The 23608-nt window shown below is 33.9% G+C and overlaps 1 long non-coding RNA gene across 3 annotated transcripts in view; it reads right to left on the bottom strand.

The window, feature by feature from the left end:
- Positions 1 to 10342: 10342 nt before the first annotated feature.
- LOC141547081 (uncharacterized) overlaps positions 10343 to 23608 on the bottom strand; it is a 147956-nt gene continuing 134690 nt past the window's right edge. For all 3 annotated transcript variants that reach the window (XR_012483502.1, XR_012483501.1, XR_012483503.1), the window contains 2 exons: positions 19590 to 19671; positions 10343 to 14456 (listed from right to left, as the gene is read on the bottom strand). This is a non-coding gene — a long non-coding RNA (uncharacterized LOC141547081). The remainder of the gene's footprint in view (positions 14457 to 19589; positions 19672 to 23608) is intronic.

Genomic DNA, 23608 nt, shown 5'->3' with positions numbered 1-23608 from the left:
AAAAGATGACATGAAGTATCTTAAAGTTCTTATATACTTTGAAAACTTTTAAAGTATCTGTAAAAATAAATATTAAGCTTAGGAAAATGGCATGACACTGTTTAAGACAGTTATAATGTAATTATTTTGGAGCCTATGAAATTGAATATGATTGCTAGAGATGAGAATATAAACTTTATAAAATTGAAATGAGAAAAAATTTATATTCCTTTAAATATAATTTATAACCTAAATTGATGAAAATCATAATTGCTTATAGATTTCTTATACTCTTGAAACTCATACAGAATTATTGGAATGGTAACATTTAAAATTTTTAAAAATGTTTCAAGATTTTAAAGAATACTTTGAATTAGGGATCTCACATCCAGGGTCATTACAGTTTGCACCCCCTTGTTCACACTAACATGTAATTTTAAAAATTATACAATTTTTAAGAATTATAAGAAACAAACAGTGGTAGCATAAATGCATGAGTATTCTATAATTAAGTCAGATATACAACTTGAGACCATGGGTCTGAAGTCTGCTAAAAGAATTATGCAGTGCCTCAAATTTACTTTGTATTCTGGACCTGCATAGTTCAATAGGAAGAGCATCGCATCTCAAGGCAGAAGGCCTGAATCAAAATCATGGCTTTCCTTTCCTGCCCATGACACCATGACAACTCATTTAACCTCTAGGCTTGTGTTTCTTCATCCATAAAATAAAGGAATTGGACTTGATGACTTCTGAGGTTCTTCCAGTTCTACTTCCCTATATTCTTTTATATGTATAATTTAATTAAATATCTGCTACCATTGAAGCTTATTATGGACTATGTCCCTCAGAGTCATAGGTGAGATCTTGTTAGCTTATTCATCCATGCTTTAAATATGATATTTTGGAAATTCGGAGTAAGTTGTTTAAAAGGTTAGGTTAAATGTATCTATCCATATTGTTAGAATAACTGAAAGTTCAATGTCACAAAATACTTGTGCTCAGTTATTACTTGAAGTGATTTTTTTTTTTTTTTTTTTTAAGGTAAAGTGAGAAGCAACATTTGTAGTGGCAGCTATTGACACAGTATTGCAAGTGGGATAGGGGAAAGGGGAGGAGAAGGGGAATTATTAAATAACTGTACCTACTGCTGGTGGAACCTCATCTAGGTTCCAGCCACTTAAGTGGATAGAAATGTATTTATCTACTAGCAATTGATTAAATAGTTTAATAGCTGGTTAGATATGCACTTTGACAAGAAGTATAAGTTAAGTTTTTTTTATATACAATTCAGATGTATTTAGCCATGTGTCGAATTATCTTATGTCCCAAGATATAAAGTAGAAATAGACTTTTAAGTTGATACAGTTTAAAAACAGTTGTAACATAATGTTAAAAGAACAATTGAATTTAAAAAGAAGCATTTGATTTGAGTTGATAAATGAGGGGAATTTGTAAGGATTGCACATTTTACTTTTTGAAAATGAGATGACAAGTACCTTGTCAGAAGTAGCTGTAAAATTAAAACTTACTGGAATTGTTGCTCAGTGTTTAATTACTTTTTATGTCTCTTATCATCAAGTCCAGCAGTATTTCAGACAGATAACTTAGGACAATACTTTTTAATGTAAAGATAGCATTTCCTTTCTGCTATAGAGTATTGGGATTAGGAAGTGGATGGCTAAATTCCATTTCTTAAATCTTCTGAAACTAGTCACTTTTAAGTTACAACCATGTTGAATTGACTCTACCATGATGACACTTTTTTTTTAAATGTGAACATAAATATATACCATTGAACTTAATAAGGTGCTTTTTCATCCACAAATACCACTAAGAATGAAAACATCCATTAGACTGAGATGAAATTAAGTTTTTATTTTTCATAGCTGTACTTGGGTTGCAGAAAAATTAGTGTTGATTCTTCATTATTTTGATGAATCTCAGATCTTGTAGATCGAACAATGTAACTTACAACTCATCAAAAAAAGCTCATCCTACCCATGGTGGCATGAGTAACTTATCCACACTCCATTGTGAATTTACTACAGAGTTCTACTTTGTGTTTTATGGGCCTATGGACCTGATATTTTCATGGATACCAATAGTTGTATGCAAGTTGTGCAGTAATATGATCCCTCTTGACTACTGGCTGCCTGAACTTTTGGTTATATCTTGTTTCTCTTAGTTCTTAATTGGTAATGATAAAAGGCCCATGTAAACCTCTATTATTGTCTTTTGGCTAAGCTTCGATTTTAATTCATAACACAGTGATAATATACTAGCATTGGGAAAAGTATTGGTGATAAGCCTTTATTTTAGGGAGAAGGTGGGAAGCGTTAAAAGAATTGTACATTTTTTTCAAATTTGCCTAATATTCGATTTGGGACCTAGGTCAATCTCTTACTACGTTTGTCCAGTTGTAAAACTTCATAACATTCTTTGTTCCCTTCATTTTTCCTATATGAATAGTTAGGTAGGTGCTCTGTCCCCTTCCTCTCCTCCCCCCAAAATTTTGAATTATTATGGGCCTCATTTAGGAGACTCATTTGTGTTTCCAGTCTTGTAGTTAATACAAAATCATTTTCAGCCAGGATAGTCTAGAGACTATTTGTACTTTGCTCTAGCCCCACTCTAGCAATAGGAAACTCTTTTGGTTACACACATCTATTTTATGGCTAAGCTTATTATTTACCATTGTTGCATCTTTCTAGGAATCTGATTTTTAACTTAGGCATGGGAGACAACTTTTTTGAAAAGCCTTTAGAAATACCATATCTTTTAGTTCAAATAATGAGCAAATTCTTTCACCTTTATGTGTATTCTACCAGAGAATAATGCTTATAAAAACCTACCTTTGGGGCAATTATATGGCACAGTGCATAGAGCACCAGCCCTGAAGTCAGAAGGACCTGAGTTCAAATCTGGCCTCAGACACTTAACAATTCCTAGCTTTGTGACCCTGGGCAAGTCACTTAACCCCAATTGCCTCAGCAAAAAACAAAACAAAACAAAAAAACCCTTACTTTTGACTTATTCTTACCTTCATGATACCCTCCACACATGCACATGTAGAGTATTTTCCCTTAGGAAATACATATGTAGGCTGTTTATATTATTATTATGGTTTTTTCCCCCTATGCCTTTTTAATTACAGACTTGGATCACAAATTTTCAACTTGAAAAAAGATCTTAGTCATCTAATCCAATACCTTTATTTTGAAAATGAGGACATAGGCTTAAAGATATTGAGTGGTATGGCTTGAAAGGATAGAATTTGTACTAGTATCCTCTACCTCCAAATGTAACAACTCTTGATTTCAATTCTGGTCATCACCACTGAGCCTTTATATATACTTTAGAAGATAAGGTGCTTTTCTCATATTTTTCTTCCTTTAGTGCTTTAATACATGTAGTTCTATTGTCATTGATGGGTAAAGAGCTAAATATTTACAGATCTTTTCTGTTTTTCCTGTTCTTCCAGTTAAATGCTCTTGAGATGATTTTTGTTTATTGACATCTTTAAGCCTATTGAAAACTTGATTTTCCCTCCATGTCCTTTGTTTTCTTTCTCATTTATGAAATGATACTATTTTTACTTTGATATTTTTCTAGCTCTCTAATTTATTGGCAGTTTGATATGGCACTGAATAAGTAGATTAACTTGGGTTGAATTGTCATTTTTATTCTATTAGCTCTGCCTACTCATGAGCACTTGATATTCTTCCAATTATTTAGCTCTAAATTTATTTGACTACTACTTTAAAAAAAAATGTGTATTTTATACTGATGTGGCCTAGTCTGTCATATTTTACCATTTGACAGATTGTATTTGCTGCCTCATTTGGTTTCTAGAATTTCACATTTCCTCAGAAAATATCTCTCAATAGTCTCATGCATATTTCTCCTTTCAACTGTTTATTTAAATCAGTTAGGTTGAAGTTTCTTTAATTCATTGTCTTCTCATCTTTTCTTTCTAGTGTGAAACTTACTTTGATTCTTATTTTAAGTGTTTTGTATGTAGCTGATTTGGAAACGAATCTCACTTTCATTAGCCACAAATCATACTCTGTGCAAAAAGGTTTGGGTTGGAGGAGAGAGGTTAATGGTTCGTTTTTGTTTTTAGTATAATTAACAAATTCATTTTTTCCCCCCTTATATCCCTCCATTGGGAAAAATGTCTATTTATAATTAAGCTAAACAAGACTGTTGCATTCATTTTGTCCAAAAATGATTCAGACTGAATCCTGAGTTTATCGTCTCTGTCAAATGAGTAGCATGTTTTATTGAACTTCTGGAATTGTGGTTAGTTGTTGCATTGCTCATTCTTCTTGAAGAAAGTGTTTGTGACTTGGACATGAGGCTTCTATATAGATAGTCTATAGATCTTTGAATTCTCACATTTCTTAGTCTTGATCCATTTTCCCCCAACATTTTTTGATATTCTTTTCATTTAACCACACCATTGTGTTGAAGTTACATAATAATAACTCTTATGTTAAAATAATTTGAAGCGTTCTTACAATGTTATTTATAAAATTTTAAAGTGTGTTTTTATTTTAAAAATATGTAGTTGCATGCTTAATTGGTCTTTTTTTTTTTAAGAAAGTGTTTAAAGATGGAACCTCAAAATTTGGTATGTGAGACTTATCTTTAATGAAATAATCGTTTCTGTGATTTGTACTTTGATTCATTTCTCTTAGAATTAAGTTTAAAACAATTGATTTTTAATTTTTGCTTTTAAGGCCCTTAAATATAATCTGTCTTTTGATTTGTTAAAGATGCATTAGTTCTGTTTTTCTGCATTCATTAGATGTTTTTGTTCTGATAAACAGTTTGTGTGACAGCTAAGAAATAGGTATTATTTTTATGTTCCCATTCAGCATTCTCCAGGAAATATTATAACTAACTTCATAATTTTGGGGGGTGCTTATTTTTTGGGTTCGATTGTCTTAAAGGAGTGAATTGAGATCCCACTGTCATTATCTCTAATGCATTCTTTTGAGATTTAGATATTTTGCCATTTGGAACTTATGTGTAGTATTTAATATTTATATTGCTGTTGTCTATGATACTTTTTAGCAGAAGATAGCATTCCTGTTTTTCTCTTATTTCAATTAGGTTTATTTTTGCTGTTGCTTTGATGATTTCAACCTGTGCCTTTTTTTACTTCAGCCTAAGCATAATAGATTTGATTTTTCTTTTTAAAAATTTTATTTAAAATTTTTGTTTAAAAAATTGTATTTATTTAACTGGGGCAATTGGGGCTAAATGATTTGGTAAATAACATTGTTGGAACAATCAGAAGATTGTTCTGCTACCCTCTTTTTTTTTTTTTTTTTTTTTTTTTTTTAATCTTTTCCTTTATCCTATTCTCTTAAACTTCTCTTTGTTTCCTGGTCCCTCTTTCAGTTTGTTTTCCTTTCTCACTAATCCTTGCCTTAATAACTACACTGTCTTTCTTTTATCACTCTTTGCTGTTGCCATGTTGACTGAAATATATTTCTGCACTCAACTACATATGTATAGGGAAATCTGTATGCATATGTCTATGCGTGTGTTTTTTTCCTACTTTTTATTTATGTAAAAGTGAGGTTTGGTCATCTGTACTCTACCCCTCCTTGCTATATGGCTGTCTACCTGGAAACCTCAATTTTATAAGATAATTTCCTCCCACTTCTTCATTCCTCCCCTCCCCTCACTACTAGTACTGTATATTTCTCTTTACTTTTTATTATTTTTAAGATTATCAGAATAGATCAGTCCTTCTGTCTTATTAAGACTTCTCCATGACTCATAATGTTTTGTGGGACATCTCATAGAATAGGGTAAGCAGTTTATTCTTAAGTTAGCTTCTTGTTTACCTTCTTTGCTTTTTTGGATCTCTTGTATTTGTGTTTGAAAATGTTCTGTGCTATTTGAGTCTTTTTCAGGAATCCTTGGTAGTCCTCTATTTCATTAAGATTAATTTTTCCCCCATAGGATTTTCATTTTTGCTGGTAAGTTATTTGGCTATAGGCCTAGATTTTTTTGCCATCTTCTAGCATATTCCTTGCTCCTTTATTTTGGCAGTTGCTAAATCAAGTTGTTTCCTTTATGTTTTCTTTGAGCAGAAAGTTCTGTATTTAGGATATCAACTTGAGAATTTTCAAATTGAGGTTTTTTTTTTTTTTTGTTTTTTTTTTTAAGGAGGTAATTGGTAGATTCCCTTTTTTTGGCCTTTGGTTTTATTTCTTGTAATGTGATGTCTATACTCTCTTGGTCGTTGTTTTCAGGTAGTCTGATTCTTGTTATCTGTTATCAAGTTTTTAGTTGTTTTTTCCTGAGATGCACCTTACATTTTGTTTTGTTTTCACTTTTTTGAATATATCTTGAAATTTCTTGATGTATTCTCAAGTTACTGACTTCTATTTGGTTAATTTTCAGATTTCAAGGATTTATGCTTAAGATTTTGACACAAATTTTTGTAGTTTTTTTAAAGTCTTACGTAATCTCTTGCAGGTTTTTGGTTGAATCTATATTCAAGCTATTCTTTCTTTGAGGCTTTCTTGATCATCTGGTCATCTGGATTTATATTGTGTGCCTTTTTCATCATAATAGCTCTTTATAATGGGATTCTTGCTCATTATTCCAACCTATTTTCTGACTTCAGAATTCTTGGTAGGGATATACTCTCTGAACTTGGGGAAAATATCTGACCTGAAATTTTGTCCTCTTCTGCTTTCTTTGGGTGTTACTCCTGTGTCTTAGGGACAGTTTGGGCTGGGGGATCTGCAAGCTTTACTCTCAAAGGGTTGTGATTTAGTTCACAGAGAGCTCTTTATACTGAACCATGTTTGTATTTGAGCTGTATACTTGTGTGCTTATACTTGTAAAGAAGTTCCAGTAGATGTCTGCTAGACTCAGTTCATATTAGCCAACTGGGGAACTCTGGTTTCAGAGTGGCTGAACTTGAGGCTTTCCTGTGGGTTGGGATTCCCAATCTTGGTAATTGTTCTGAGTCCTATAGCCTGACCTGGAGACTGGAACTGAGTCTCTACTCTGACCTTGGGACCACAGCTATGGCTTGTCTTTGAACTTGTTTCTTGTTCAGTACAATTTAAGCCCTATCACGGATCACATACAGACTTCCTCTGAAATCTGCTCTAGATCTGTGACCTAGAAGAGAAGTCATTTGGCACCCATTTCTATACTGTGCATTAACCTCTAGGGCCTCTTATGGCCCCAATGCATAGTTTTATCATAATCATTCCCTTGGTGCTAAAATTCTCTGGAGGTGCTTCTGTCCAGACCCCTTCCTCCATGTCTATCAATTTCTGCTGCTCTCTTTATGCTGACCTGGGCTTGACTGAGTCAGAATTCTTTTTCCTGAGATCACCTAATCACGACTCAAGTCTAATACATTTTTAGATCTTTGTGGAGGGGGTTGTATTAAACTAGAATGTATTTCTTATTACTCCATTTTGATTTTACCTTCTTCAAAAGATTCTGACTTACTAGTTTCATGGTGGTTTTGGTTTTGCATGTTTGATTCAGTTCCTCCAGTAATTTTCTTGGATAAGAATTGCATATTTAGAATACTGATGACAAAGTTAAAGTTTATATTTAGAGGTTGATTTTTGGATCCTTTCTCCCCTTTTCCCTCATTCTACCTCTGTCACTGCACACAGGTGACTTTAAATATATATATATATATATTTTTTTTTGGGGGGGGTGTTAGGCTAGTCCCTGGAAAACACAGACACAGATCTTTTCTAGAACCATACTTGAATCCATTATTTAACTGGCAGTCCACTGGCTTTAGCTTTTGCTGAATTAAATATCCATGATGAAACACTGGAATAAGATTTCCTATGAACTTAAATAAATCCTTCAAATAGGATATAAGAAAAATACTGGAGACCATTATCTGAGTTTTTTTTTTTAACATTTCTTAGTTATCAACAAAACCCTTGGACTGTGTTAATCATATTTTATTTCCCACTTTTGATACAACTGACTCTAGTTAATTATCCATGCATATGTTTGTTCTATGCTACTTGCAAATAAATTATTGGTCTGCTATAAACTCTTGATACCTTGCATATCTTTCCAGTACATTTTTAAACTACATTTTGATTTTTCTGAAGTCATAGTGTATCATACCTTTCATAGCAAGGAAGGGAACTAGCTGGGTATTATTGGCATTTCTGTACAGTTTCTAAAATGCAATGTTGTCCACATTCCTATTCAGTTTGGACCCAAGATACTTTCCCATTTGTATTCTGTAGTGATACAAATGTCATATCAGATTCTGACAGTATTCATTCACTTGGTTTTTTTTGTTTGTTTGTTTGTTTTTTTGGTATAATTTTTCAGTCAGTTTTATGAAAATGACTATGTCTCATTGAGGAGTCCCTGCGCTGTTTTTTGTATTCACTGTTCCCCACAAACAGCAACACTTAGCCTCGTCTTTAGGAGGGAATTCCTGTTGCATTTGGACCGTGCAGGACCATGACACTGCTGAAACATCTTTAGTGTCTCCTAGATTACATCTGATATTTATGCTGTGTATATCGAGAAGGAATCTTGTATGCCTTTAACATGGGAAGACACCATGTTTTTAAAAAGGGCCTTATTGTTTTCCTCTACTGAATCAAATTTTTTTTAATTAAAATTATCAAAGAATAAAGAGGAGTATCTTTTCATAAATCAGTTGTGTGGCTGAAGATATAGTCTGCTAAAGGGAACTGTTTGTCCAAAACTGCCTGTATTCTGGTCAATGTTTTTCAAGAATCCATTATGTTCATGGATTTTTATATAGATAAGAAAGGATTGCTAAACAAATGTGTTACATGAATGTAATGGAATACTATTGCACTGTAAGAAACAACATGAAACATTCAGAAAAGCATGGGAAGACAATGAACTGATGGATAATAAAGTCAGCAAACCCAGGGGGGCTATTGCCCAATGACTTTAACAATTGTAAATGGAAAGAACAATTTTAAAAAATAAACATTATTTGTTTATGATGGTTAAGCTTGGACCCAGAGAAAAGATGAAAAAATGCACCTTTTGGCTGAAGAGCTGGTGAACTATGGCTGTGGAATGTTGCATGTTTTTGCTAAATTGTGGTTTTTCTCAAATCTTGTTAAGTGGGGAAGACTTGCTGGTTAGGGAAGAGGGAAGTATGATTTTTTGGGAATCAATGTGATGTAAAGTAAAAAAAAAAAATAAAATTTGTTAAAAGAATAAAACGAGTTCTATCCCCTCCCCCTCATAGTAGGCACATAGATTGATATTGCTTTTTTTCAGTTCATTCATTGTTCTAACAGACTTCTGTACCAGATTCTCTATTAGCTGGGCAGTGGATTATAAAAAGATGAGAGAAGGAAACAAGCATTAAGTGCCTGCTATGTGTCAGGCAGTGTACTAAGCAGTTTACAAATCTCATTTAACCAAAGACAAAAAAAGTCCTAGCCCTTAGAATAGTCTATTTCAATCTTCTAATGGAGGAGGGGAAAAAACTACATGTACATGGGAAACTAATTATACTATGCAGAGTAATTTCTGGAAGGGAACCCACTGTTAACTAAGGGGACAGTAGATCCCATTTTAACATTTCTCATTCTTTTGAAATTTCTTTAAAGTAGCTTGTCAATCATGAATGCCTTTTTTTTTCTTTTTTTCCCACTTTTTTTGTTCACTTTTTGTTATGTCTGACTCTTCATGACTCCATTTGAGGTTTTCTTGACAAACTATATTGGAGTGATTTGCTAACTCCTTGGTATGTGTTCTTTAGCAAGTTTGTGCCTGAATTTATTTATTTTTTCTTAATTATTTAAAGAAGATTTTGTAGATTAGGTGACCTCAGAAGTCATCTATCTCTGGCTCTCAATCTTTAACCTCAGATTAAATTTTCTTAATACCAAATACCTCTTCATCTTTCAAAACCAGCAAGCATTAATTGATTATGCAATTAATTTCTATATGCAGGACACTTAAGATGTTGAGTGCCCCCCAACCCCTTCATCAAAATCCCCAAAGTTACCATATTTTTAAGAACCTTGCATGCTATGAAGAGGAAGAGCACCACTGGTTAGGGGAAATTAGGAAAGGCTGGCATGTGTATTTAGGTTGTTAAAGAGGTATTCTCTTTTTACCAATGGTGTGAAGAGATTACTATAGCAAAACTGACAAATGAGTTTCGTTTTGCTTGCCCTAATTTCATTTTAAAAAATAAATTTGGGTTAATCTGTCCCAATTGGATCTTTGTTCAGGTTCATTTTCCCCTTTGCTATTTTTGCTGCCAAGTGAAGGTAATCTCAATTTCTGTGATATCTTACAATCCAAATACCTCCACTCCAACCCCCCCCTTTTTTTTTTTTTTTTTTTTTTTTTTTTTTTTTTTTTTGCATCATGTTAGTATTGGTAAATATATTTTTAGATTAAAAATGACTGTATCTAGACTACAACTGTGAACTAATTTTTAGATGGAAATGTAATGAAAGCAAACTACATTTTCAGATGAGTCTGAATACTGTAGTTCAGTGATTTCACAGTTGCTCAAAAGCAAATTGCCTGAAATATTACCTATTCCATTTCTTCCCACACTTTTTTTTCTTTTGCTAAAGTGAATTGGTAGCAACCAGGCATAGAAATAATTAACTAGTTAATATATTTAAAAGAAGAAAAAAAATTTAGTTTTAGGTCCTCACCATTAAGGAGTTTGTAGGCCACTTTCCATGCTCTCCTTCCCCCTTTTTACTCCTAGGTTTATATAGGTCATCTTTTTCTTCTTTTAAATAAAAGAAACTAGGCATTTCTTTTATGTAGTGTTCCATGAAGGTTATTTTATTTTTTATTTTTTTAAAATTTTATTTGTATATATTTTTTTGACAGTATATATGCATGAGTAATTTTTTTTAAACATTATCCCTTGTATTCATTTTTCCAAATTATCCCTACTCCCTCCCCTTGATGACAGGCAATCCCATACATTTTACATATGTTACAGTATAACCTAGATACAATATATGTGTGTAAATACCATTTTTTTGTTGCACATTAAGTATTAGATTCCGAAGGTATAAGTAACCTGGGTAGATAGACAGTAGTGCTAACAATTTACATTCACTTCCCAGTGTTCCTTCTCTGGGTGTAGTTGTTTCTGTCTATCATTGATCAACTGGAAGTGAGTTGGATCTTCTTTATGTTGAAGATATTCATGTCCATCAGAATATAGCTTCATACAGCACTGAGGTGTACAGCGATCTTCTGGTTCTATTCATTTCACTCAGCATCAGTTGATGTCTCTCCAAGCCTCTCTGTCATTTGCTGGTCATTTCTTACAGAGCAATAATATTCCATAATCTCCATGAAGGTTATTGAGAAAGTCATTTGAACTTTGTATCTCCATCTCTCAGCACAATGTGTTTTTCATACACATACACACATTATAGGCTTTAATAAAATTATTTATTGGACAATGATTTTTCTCATCGAGTTCAAAAGAATCACCTACAAATTGAGAATCAGTTGGCAAAAGAGGTATTAGTAACCCAATATAAATATTTAGAAGTGGGTAATATTGGATTTATTATTGAAAATTGTTCCTGAATACCTGTTTGTTTGGATGTAAAGGATTATGTGCTTTGGGAGAATGTTGGACTGAGTGTTGGGAGCTAGGAGCTACTGTATAAGTAAATCTAGCTGTGGAATTTTGGACGTCTCAATTTCCCTATATTTCTGTAAAAGGAGGACAATATAGGAATAAACAGGATAAAGTGCTACCTTAATTACAAATTACTTTGGATTTCTGCTTGCCTCTTATCTTTTATGTCCTTTAGGTGGCCAGAAATCCATGTTGATTGATATGGCTGCATCAACAATGTGGCCCTAATCTTGATATGCCCCAGGCCAATGAGGTCTTTTAGGGGAAAAACATTTGGGAAGTTGGGAGGGAAAAGTAGGTAAATGTTGGTTTAATCCCACTCCTGGACTAAATCTCAAAGATAGTTTTATTGCTTTTTAGGGGGGAAAAATCAAAACCTTACCTACTGCAAGAGATCTTATGTTCTTTCACACCTTGGTGACAAAGGACCATAAGCAATAATGTGATGAATGGGTCCATTTTACATTAAGAAATGAGCTGCAATGGATCTGACTGCTCCGCTTCTTTTGCTGGGGACTATTGCCACTTCTCCTTGCTGGGACTTCAGTATTACTGTTGTTACTTTTCCCAGGAATAAATATTGTTCTCGATGTTTCCTACTCTGCTACTGTTAACCACAGTATTGGTTTAGGCCTCTTCAAAGGGATCTGGCAACTAGTATTGAGTTTGGACTATTAGTGATCATATTTTATTATTACTATTAAAGCTTTTTATTTACAAAACATGCATGGATAATATTTTCAACACTGACTTTTACAAAACTTTCTGTTCCAAATTTTTCCCTCCTCCCTTGGATGGCACATAGTACAGGACATGTTAAATATGTAAAATACAGATCATAAGTCTTTAATGAAGAAGCTCCTCTGGACAATCAACTTTGAGGGACCTAAGAGTTTCTGAAACAAAACCAGGCTGCTGTCAAGGATGGAACATCTATCTTAGTATCACCATTAACCCACTTAAGATCAGAGGAAGAGGCACAAAGTAGCAGCCTGTCCTTTAGCTTCAATGTGGTCCCCTAGGGAAGGGAAAGGCTACTATGGCTAATACATATGGAACCCAAGAATCGAAAGATATTGTCATATCCAGAAAGACAAGTCCTTCATCCCTAAGGTCCCCTGGATGGCTGGAAGGAGTTTCACCTTGAGAATGTATTATTTCTTTTTATTAAATAACCAATTACTATTGGTGTATGCATTTTCCCATTCTGTTTCTATATTCTCTATTAAGTTGAATCAGCATCTGAAGAATAGGGCTGATAAGATTATATTTAACATTCTCTTCAATCTTGTTCAGACCCTACCCAACTGGGAAAAGATCTGATCAATAGGGAAAGGGATTTTAGTCTAGATGAATTCTGCTCATTATGTTCTACTCAAGCTTGGAAAAAGGGGTAGTGAGAAAAGGTCACATATAATGGCATCAAAGTCAACTATGCGCCAATGGTAAATTCTTCAACTCCAAAAAGCTAAAGAGGAAAACTAAAGTGGAAAGAGTGATTTTTTTTGTTGTTGTTGTTGTTGTTGTTTACAGATGATTGCTCAATGCAGCCCCTGAAGCTGAGATGTAACAAAGTATGGATTAATTCTAATTCTCTATTACTTGGGCTAATTTTGGCCTCATGTAGTTGTTAAATGTTTTCATTTGTTCATCTGAGAGAATTATTCATGTCCAGAAAATTGACAAAACTTTGCAGCCTCTGACACTTAATATGTCTCTGGGCAAGTGATCATGACCAAGCCATTTAACCTCTGTCTTTTCTCAATTGAAAAATGAGGATCATAATAGCACCTACTTCATAGAGTTATAAAGATAATATTTGTATAGCACTCAACGCAAAGTAGCTTAATAAATATTCTCTTCCCTTTCCTACTCTCTACCCTTTGATGAAGCTAGACCTATAGACCTATCTACCCCAAAGAAATGAAAATGGAAAAGTATGTAAATATGCAAAAATATAAACTATTTTTTCATGGTAGTCAAAAGTTGGAAACTAAGGAATGTCCTATTGGTGAATGACTAAAATTATGGATATAAATGTAGCAACATATTGTGCTACAAGAAATTATGAAGTACACAACGTCAAAATTAATTGGGAAGACCATTATGAACTGATGCAGAGTAAAATGAACAGAACTAGGAGAACAATACAATAATATAGGGGAAAAAATAACTTTGAAAGACATTATTCAATGTAGTGATAGATCCAAAAGAGTGAAGAATAAAGCACACTGAATATCTAGAAAATAAGTGCTCAATGGGAATGGTAATAGTGGTATTGGTGAGAAAGAATATATTAATTTTTTAAAAACACATGAAAAATGATGAATTAATAAAAAAGAATTTATATTCTTTGAAACATAGCTATTGATCTTATATATTTGTGTCAATTCTTGGATATCAGACTTTAATCAGAGATAATTGATGTAAAAATTTTCTCCCTTGAGCAATTTGCTTGTCCAAAGGGCTAGTTGTGTCATATCCCAAATAGATCGTAAAAGAAGAGGGGAAAAGACTCACATGTACAAAAATGTTTGTAGCAGCCCTTTTTGAAGTGGCAAAGAACTGAAAATTGAATGGATGTCCTCAGTTGGAGAATGGCTGAATAAAAGATGATATATAAATGTAATGGAATATTATTGTTCTATAAAAAATGATGAGCAAGATCATTTCAGAAAAGTGCAGAAAAATATAAACTGATGCTGGAAAGACTTAAATAAACTGCTGCTGAGTGAAAAGAGCAGAACTAAGAACATTGATCAACTGTGATGGTCTTGGCTCTCCTCAACATTATGGTGATTCAATGCAATGCCATCTGCGTCTAAAGAGAGAATTATGAAGACTGAATGTGAATTGAAACATAATATTTTTACCTTTTTGTTTTCTTAATTGTCATTTTTTTCCCCTTTTGGTTTGATTTTTTTTTTGTACAATATGACAAATATGGAAATATGTTTAAAAGCATTCTACATATTTAACCAATATCAGATTACTTGCTGTTTGGGGGAGGAGGGAGAGGTAAAGAAAGGAGGGAGAAAAATTTGGAACACCAAGCCTTATAAAAATAAATGTTGAAAGCTATCTTTACATGTATTTGGAAAAAATAAAATACTATTGAAAATTTAAAAAAAAATTTTCTCCCTCTAGCTCATTTTTCTTATTAGAGTTTCATTGATTTTGCTTGTAGAAAGTTTTTTTAATTTTATGAAATCAAACTTTCTGTTTTACCTTTTGTGATTATCATTATTCCTTGCTTCATTAAGAATTCTTCTAGCCATTGATCTGAATGGTACTTTTTCTGTCATCTTCTATTTTTTTTTAATGTGCTATTTTATATTTAGATCATAGTTCTATTAAAGCTTATTATGGCCGACAGGATATTTCTTTTTTTAAAATACTTTTTATTATAGCTTTTTATTTACAAGATATATGCATGGGTAATTTTTCAGCATTGACCCTTGCGAAACCTTCTGTTCCAACTTTTCCCCTTCTTCCCCCCACCCCCTCCTCTTAGATAGACCAATACATGTTAAATATGTTAAAGTATATGTTAAGTACAATATATGTATGCATATCTATACAGTTATTTTGCTGCACAAGAAAAATTAGACTTAGAAATAAGGTAAAAATAACCTGAGAAAGAAATAAAAAATGCAAGCAGACAAAAACAGAATGGAAATGCTATGTTGTGGTTTCCCATAGTTCTTTTAGCTGGTTCTCTTCATTATTGAACAAATGAAACTAATTTGGTTCATCTCATTGTTGAAGAGAGCCATGTCCATGAGAATTGATCATCATATAGTATTGTTGTTGAAGTATATAATCATCTCCTGGTCCTGCTCATTTCACTCAGCATCTGTTCATGTAACTCTCTCCAAGCCTTTCTGAAATCATCCTGTTGATCATTTCTTACAAAAGAATAATATTCCATAACATTCATATACCACAACTTATTCAGTCATTCTCAATTGATGGACATCCTTTGAATTTCCAGTTTCTAGCCACAAAGGGCTGCCACAAACATTTTTGCACATATAGGTCCCTTCCCCTTCTTTAAAATCTCTTTGGGATATAAGCCCAGTAGTAACACTGCTGGATCAAAGGGTATGCAGAGTTTGATAACTTTTTTAAGCATAGTTCCAAATCATTCTCCAGAATGGTTGGATGCATTCACAATTCCACCAACAATGTATCAGTGTACCAGTTTCCCCAAATCCCCTCCAACATTCAGCATTATCTTTTCCTGTCATCCTAGCCAATCTGACAGTGGTATCTCAGAGTTGTCTTAATTTGCATTTCTGTAATCAATAATGATTTGGAACACCTTTTTATGTAACTAGAAATAGTTTCAATTTCTCCATCTGAAAATTGTTCATATCCTTTGATCCTTTATCAATTAGAGAATGGCTTGATTTCTTATAATTTAGAGTCAGTTCTCTATATATTTTGGAAATGAGGCCTTTATCAGAACCTTTAACTGTAAAAATATTTTCCCAGTTTATTGCTTCCCTTCTAATCTTCAGACAGGATATTTCTAAGTTTACCAAATGAACTACACAAATGTGTTTATTTGTTTGTTTGTTTTTAATTTTTGCTCATCTATTTTTCTGTTACCAAAAAAATTATTGCCAAATAATTTTTATGATTACTGTTTTATAATATGAGATGTGATAATAGTACCCTTTCATTTCTATTTTTCCCTTCATTTTGTATTTCCCCTGAAATCCTAGAATTTTTGTTCCTCCAATTTTATCAAGATTGATTGGTATCTCTTTTCACTTTTGTAACTAATCAAAGAAAGGGTGTGTGCTTTAACTTTAATAATGTGTTATTAACCTTGACTATTGAGTTTGACAAATAGATTTTGTTGTTGTTTTGCTTTCCCATGCTACCTCTTTTAACTGATGATGGTGAAACTAGGTGTTACCTGTTCCCATTCTCCAGATTATGTTTTGGGATCTTTGAGCATTACAACTAGTTGAGGAGGTAAAGGAGATTAAGGACTATAGGACAGGAATACATAAGTCCCTCTGATTGGTTTTATGAATTTTTTTATTCATCACATAAAGATATTGAGGCCTTTTCTAATGACCCTGGACTTTGAGATATTTTGTTATCTTCATATTCCCAGAAGCATGGATGACAAATGACAAGAAAAGCAAGACATTTTTGTTTTTTGATGGCCCCAATTTCACTTAAGTAGCCTAAGACAATCTCTAGACTTTAAGATGTGGTATACAGGCACAATAAACAGCTATTATTTACCCATATTGAGGAATTAGAGGTAGATCAGCAGGCAAGTTCAGGGAGCAAAGTGAGGATTCAACCTTAAAGCCTGAAAACACTGTCAACAAACTAGAATATGGAGTTTAATAAATTAAAATGTAATAGGAATAAATGCAAGCGTTTGGGTTTTAAAAATTGATTTCCCAAAACCAAGTTGCAGAAACTTGGACAGATAGCAATTTTTTTTATAAAAGACCTGATAGTTTTAGTAATCTACAATCTCAATGTGAATCAGCAATATAATATGACAGTTAAAATAATCTTCACCATCTTTGAGAGGTATAATATCCAAGACTAGGGTCATGATCTCTCTTTCATTTTCTGTTCTGGTAAAATTACATCTGGAATATTGTATTCAACATTTTAAAAAATTCTATGTTTTGTTTACTTAATATTTTTCCCAATTACACTGAAAACAATTTTTTTTTACATTTGCCTTTTGAGTACATTGAAAACAACTTTTTAAAAATTTATTTAAAAAATTTTTGAGTTCTCAGTATTCTCCTTTATCCCCACCCACAATGGAGAAACCACTTGTGACATTATGCAAAACATTTCCATAAAAGTCAAGTTGTAAGAAAAAACATAGATCTCCCATCCTAATGAAAATAAAAATTTTCAAGAAAAATGAAGTTTAAAAATTCAGTACCTCTATTGTGAGGGTTGCTGAGTCTTTTTCAGGTCTGCTTTCTATCTTTTGTGTCTACCTGCTATACAACTATCACCTGTGACTTCAAGAAGTTTCAGAGAAAATCATTTCAGCAGGTATTCTAAACCAGGTTGAGAGTAACTGGCAGATCTCAAATCTATCAGAGTTAGGACATATCTAACCTTAGAGCTTGGTTAGCTATGGAAGATGCTAATTTTTGTCCTGCCTCTAGACTCCAAAGAGTCTGAGATAGGCCATTGAAGTGCAGCTTTATCTAAATCCAATATATGCACTAGACATCACCCATACCATTTTACCATTTTTACCTGCTTCAGACTTGTGTGGCTGTGGGCAAGTAATGAATGCACTAGCAAGTGTGAAGCCACACTTAATCATAACTTTATACATGGGTGGCCTAGGCCATAGGGTGGTCTCACTGCATTGAAGCAGCGGTAGGATTCAGCAACTACCTGGATATCTGAGCAGCCTTGAAGGAGCTAGAAAAGGAGCCCTAAAACTTGTCTGCTTCACCTACTAACACTGGTTTGCTTCCTCACAGGTGAAAAAAACACAAAATTACACAAATTTTTGTGAAGATAATTTCACTCATGATAAAATGCTTACGGACAACATGAAATTCATTAGGCCTAAAAGACAAACAGCTCTTATTGCAAGAACTCAGTAGGTGTTCACTTCTACTGTAGACTTGTGCATGTCATGACCTTTCCGTCACTAAGATGGTCTTCTGTTCACTTAAATGCAATAAAATTTCATGGTATTAATAGACTATGTCATTATAAGGAGAGAGAACAATGATGAAGGTGTTGTGGGAGGCACTGGTAAGAGAATCATAGATGTCCTCTCCAAGCTAACCATTTGCTTTCAACAAAAGTGGTTACTATCAGAAGACCTACTGTCAATAGGTTAGAGAGCTTCTCTGTATACGAAGAGTTTGATGACCATGTACTGAGAACTAGTGTGACTTCAGAAAAAGCAGAGAAATAGTGGAGGATATCTATTGTTCAATAGCTCTAAGAGAAATACCAGGAACGGACGTCTGTAAACAACATTCACTGATCTGACCAAGGCCTTTGATATTGTGATTTGTGAGGTTTGAGAATATGGCAAAATTTGATTGCCCGGAGTTTATATACATCATTTCATGAAGGCATACAAGCACAGGTTCTGGATAATGGATGTTGCTGTCATGCATTTTCGTCACCAATGGAGTGAAATAGTGCTTGCTCTCATGCTTTTTTATTTTTTATTTTTGAATGGTGGAACAATTTTTTTTTAATTAAAGCTTTTTATTTTCAAAACAAATGGATAATTTTCAACATTCACCCTTACAAAACCTTGTGTTCCATAATTTTTTCCCTCCCTTCCTCTTACCTCCCCTAGATGGCAAGTAATTCAATATATGTTAAACATGTGCAATTCTTCTATGCAGATTTCCACCATTATCATGCTGCACAAAAAATATCAAGTCAAAAAGGAAAAAAAAAAATTAAAACAAAATGCAAGCAAACAACAAAGTGAAAATACTATATTGTGGTCCACACTCAGTTCCCACAGTCCTCTCTCTGGGTGCAAATGGTTCTCTTCATCTTAAGATCATTGGAACTGGCCTGAATCACCTCATTGTTAAGAATGTTCTCATGCGTTTTGATATGTTTTTTAACAATGTTGTTCAGATGCCTTCAAAGAGGACAAAAGCAGCATCAAGGTCAGCTCTGTACTGATGATAAATTGTTTAACTTGAAAAGGCTACAAGCCAAGACTAAAGTGAAGAAGTTGGTGTGTGACTTTCTATTCTCAGATTTTAAGCACTCAATGCAGCCACTAAGGTTGACATGCAACATAATATTGATTAATTCTCTATCACTTGGGCTAATTTTGGCCCAATAATTAACACCAAGAAAATAGATACTCTCCGTGAACTAGCACTGTCAATCCATACATGGAACCATGGTCACAGCAAATGGAAAAGTTTTGAATGCTGTGGATAAATTCACTTACATTAGCAGTATACTTTCCAGGGATGTCCACATAGATGATGAAGTTGATACATGCAGTCAGAGCTGGCTGAGTATTTGGGAAGCTGTGAAGTTGTGAAAGAGAAAAGAAGAGTTAAGGCTGCCTATCAAACCAAACAAGTGTTGTGATCACCTTACTGTGGTATACCTATGAAATGTGGATAATATACTAATAATCATGACAGGAAACGGACTCTCTTCCATTTGAATTGTCTTAGGAGGATTCTGAAGATCTCCTAGCAAGATCCTTTCTTAAGTTGAATTGCCAAGTATTCAAACTTAACTGCAAAGAGGCCACATTATTCAAATGCCAATTGTACGTTTACCTACAAGACTATTTTATGGAGATCTTATACAAGGCAAAAACTCACCTAGAGGTCAGAAGAAGTGATACAAGGATACTCTCCTGGTCTCTGAAGAATTTTGGAATTGACTGTGAGACATAGGAGACACTGGCAAAGGATGCTTAGCATAGTGTGCCTGCATCAAAGAATATGTTGTGTTCTATGAGCAAAGCAGAATTGTAGTAGCTCAAAAGATACATAAAGTACTCAGATTTGGAGGCATCTTCCTTCCAAATGTTTATATAGACTTTGTGCTTTTTAAAGCCTTCTGAACTGATATTGGTCTGATGAGCCACAATCAGACACATTGAACCCAACAGAGTGATGGGATTTTGATCTGCTTTGAGAATGAACAAATCAAACATGTATGAGCTCTAAGTGCTAGAGACAGTCTTCAAGTTTTCTTTTTTTTTCCCTTTTTCTGAGGCTGGGGTGACTTGCCCAGGGTCACACAGCTAGGAAGTGTTAAGTGTCTGAGACCATATTTGAACTCAGGTCCTCCTGAATTCAAGGCTGGTGCTCTATCCACTGCGCCACCTAGCTGCCCCTAGTCTTCAATTTTTCAATGAGTCTTTGGGTTCTAATCAAGAAAAGTATTCCTTTCACTTGTATTCATTGCCACTTATTTTTGCCCATTCATTCTAAACCTACTAAATCAGTCACCATCTACAACATGGTAGGTTTTCTTCCCTTTCTGGTCTTATCTTTGATGATAATTCTCATATGCAAATCATCTTTGTTAATATGATGTAGCCTACTGACCAAGCATATTTTTGCTATGGGTGTCATGATTTTTTAAAATTCTTGAAAAACAGAAGATGGCAGAGAGAAGCCTGGAAGTTGCCTGAGCTCTCCCCAGTTTTCTTTGGAAACAACTTGAAATCATATATGGAAATGCTGATGATTTTTATGGACTTATTTTATATTTTAAGCTGTTAATTGTTTCAAGTAGTTTTTAGTTGATTCTCTAAATATATTATATCATTTGCAAATAGTGATAGTTTTGTGTGAAGCTGTGAATGGATTCAAATTTGTATCAATCCAGAGAATATCCATTTGGAATAAACCATTTGAAGTCCATTAGAATAATATGAATTGCATGAACATCTCAATCAATGGCATGATTCTGGGCAAGGGGAAGTGGGAATTACTTTTAGCTTTTTGGGATTTGGGATATTTTTATGGATGAAATAACATGAACTTGAGCCTTGGAAGGAAGATGAGAATTTCAATAAAAACATGAAAGGCATACATTCTGTGCATGATGGAGGGTATACAAATAATCATAGAGCTAGTGGGGGCTGGACTTCCTAGGTCATTGGAGTGGGGAAGGGAAGGTAAAATGAAAGGGAGAAGAGGATGATACTCCTACTGTCTCACATGGTCTGTGCAGCCTGGGCAGGCAGAATGGGGAAGGGTATGTAATGTTCTAGGTTCTGTAGATCAGTTGTCAGATGTATACCCAGATTAGTCCCTCATACAGAATGTTCAAGCTGGCAGCCATTCAGTCACTGAAAGTGGATCTTTAGCCACCTCAGCATGTAATGAAGCAACAGTCCCTGAGATAAAATCTTATGTTGTGAATGGCAGTAACATGTGTCAAGAAAGAAACTTTTCCATGTCATCCACTACTGCACAACTTCTCCATCCTCCTAAGTATATGCATGCTTGACTTTTTTTAAAAGAGCATTTATATATTATTGTTGCTTGACAACTGGTAACCCCTATTTAAGAGGAAGAGTTAATTTCTTGTAATAAAAACCCCAATTCTATGACAGACTTTTAAAAATAACTTCCAAGTCCTTTAAAGATAATATAAATGACTTGACAACTTTATTATCTTGAGGTACTACTGAAGAGGGTGCCTGAGAAGATCCATAAGTTTCTTAAGCAAAAAAAAATTCATGAATACCCTTTTTCAGAAGTGGAGTGGGCAAGGCAGAGGGTAAGAAGGGATGGTTGAGACCTGTGATTTTATTGGTGTGGAAAAGTACTGCTATAGAAACTTCTTCCACCAGGGCAGAATGGCAATCCTTTGTTTTAGAGAATTGCCTGGGATAACCCATCCTGACTCTAAAACTAGTCCTTTACAATCAATCTATAAACTTATAAGCTCCTATTATGTGTCAGGCACTATGCTAAGTGCTGGGGATACAAGAAGCAGCAAAAGATAGTCTCTGCCCTTAAGGGAGCTTATTACTTTTATTTATTTATTTATTTTTGTCGTGCAGCTACGAAGTGTTGAGTATCTGAAACCAGATTTGAACTCGGTCCTCTTGATTTCAGGCTGGTACTCTATCCACTGCACCACCTAGCTTCCCCCTAAGGAGCTCAAATTTAATGATATCATCATGCTGCTTATCAGGAAAGGTCTTGCAGTTATTGTTCAGGTACATCTAACTTTTTGTGATCTCATTTGGGGTTTTCTTGTAAAGATAACTGGAGTAGTTTGCCATTTCCTTCTCCAGCTTATTTTTAAAATGAGGAAACTGAGGCAAACATGGTTAAGTGACTTGCACAGGATCACATAAATGGGAAGTCTCAGGCTAGATTTGAATTCAGGAAGTCTTTCACTTTATCCACAGTGCTACCTTGCTACCCTGAGGAAAGGGTATTATTATTGTTGCTAATTCTTAGAAAAAAATGGAGTTTTTATAATTAAATTACTGCTAAGGTATTGAGACATTTGTATGATCTGACAAAAGTTACATAATGTATAAGTGAAGCTTTTTTCTCCCTTCATTTAATGGATTATCATGGGCAAAGAAGTGTCAAGATACTGGTTATAGTAGTCTTCAGATTATAGGCAGTCTATTACAAGAATAGTGTCATTCAAACTTGGTAGAACCTATAAGAACTTGAGGATTTCTGGCATAGCCATGAAAACTCCAGGGATCAATTCCATGTTACAAGGAGTAAGATTTACATGGCCAAAAAAAAAAAAAAAAAAAAAAAAAAACAACCCTATACTTTAAAGCAAGAAATGACTAGTTTAAAAAGTGGCATTTCTGAATCAGTTTTGTGTAGTTAGATCATTAACTGGTTCGATCAAGGGTCAAGAATTTGAAGAAAAGTTAAACATATATTAGGTGCAGTTACATTAGTTTCAGCTTACCCTATTTAAACAAACTATTGATGCTGAAAAATGGGACATAGGTAAAGAAAAAGACATTGACTCTGATATTACCACATCCTATAAGAATTTGGTGTAACTGGGAAGCGAATGTAAATTGTTAGCACTACTGTCTATCTACCCAGGTTACTTATACCTTCGGAAGCTAATAATTAATGTGCAACAAGAAAATGTATTTACACACATATATTGTATCTAGGTTATATTGTAACACATGTAAAATGTATGGGATTACCTGCCAGGGGGGGAGGGAGTAGAGGGAGGGAGGGGATAATTTGGAAAAATGAATAAAAAAAAAAGAATTTGGTGTATATGTATATGTATATGTGTATGTATGTATATATATACATACATACACAAGAAGATGCCCAAGAAACCATCTTCTTCACTTCTCTTTCAAAGAGATATTATAATATCTCTTTGATAAGGAGAAAATATGGCAAACATATTTAGAATTATCAAGTTAATTATTATTGATACTCTCTTCCTAAATGGCAAAAAGCTATGATAAAGAAAATGAATCTA

The sequence above is a fragment of the Sminthopsis crassicaudata genome, chromosome 6 (genome assembly GCF_048593235.1).
Source record: "Sminthopsis crassicaudata isolate SCR6 chromosome 6, ASM4859323v1, whole genome shotgun sequence".
Lineage (NCBI taxonomy): Eukaryota > Metazoa > Chordata > Mammalia > Dasyuromorphia > Dasyuridae > Sminthopsis > Sminthopsis crassicaudata.
The sequence above is the reverse complement of the archived record's forward strand: the minus strand, read 5'-3'. Positions and strand labels throughout refer to the sequence as shown.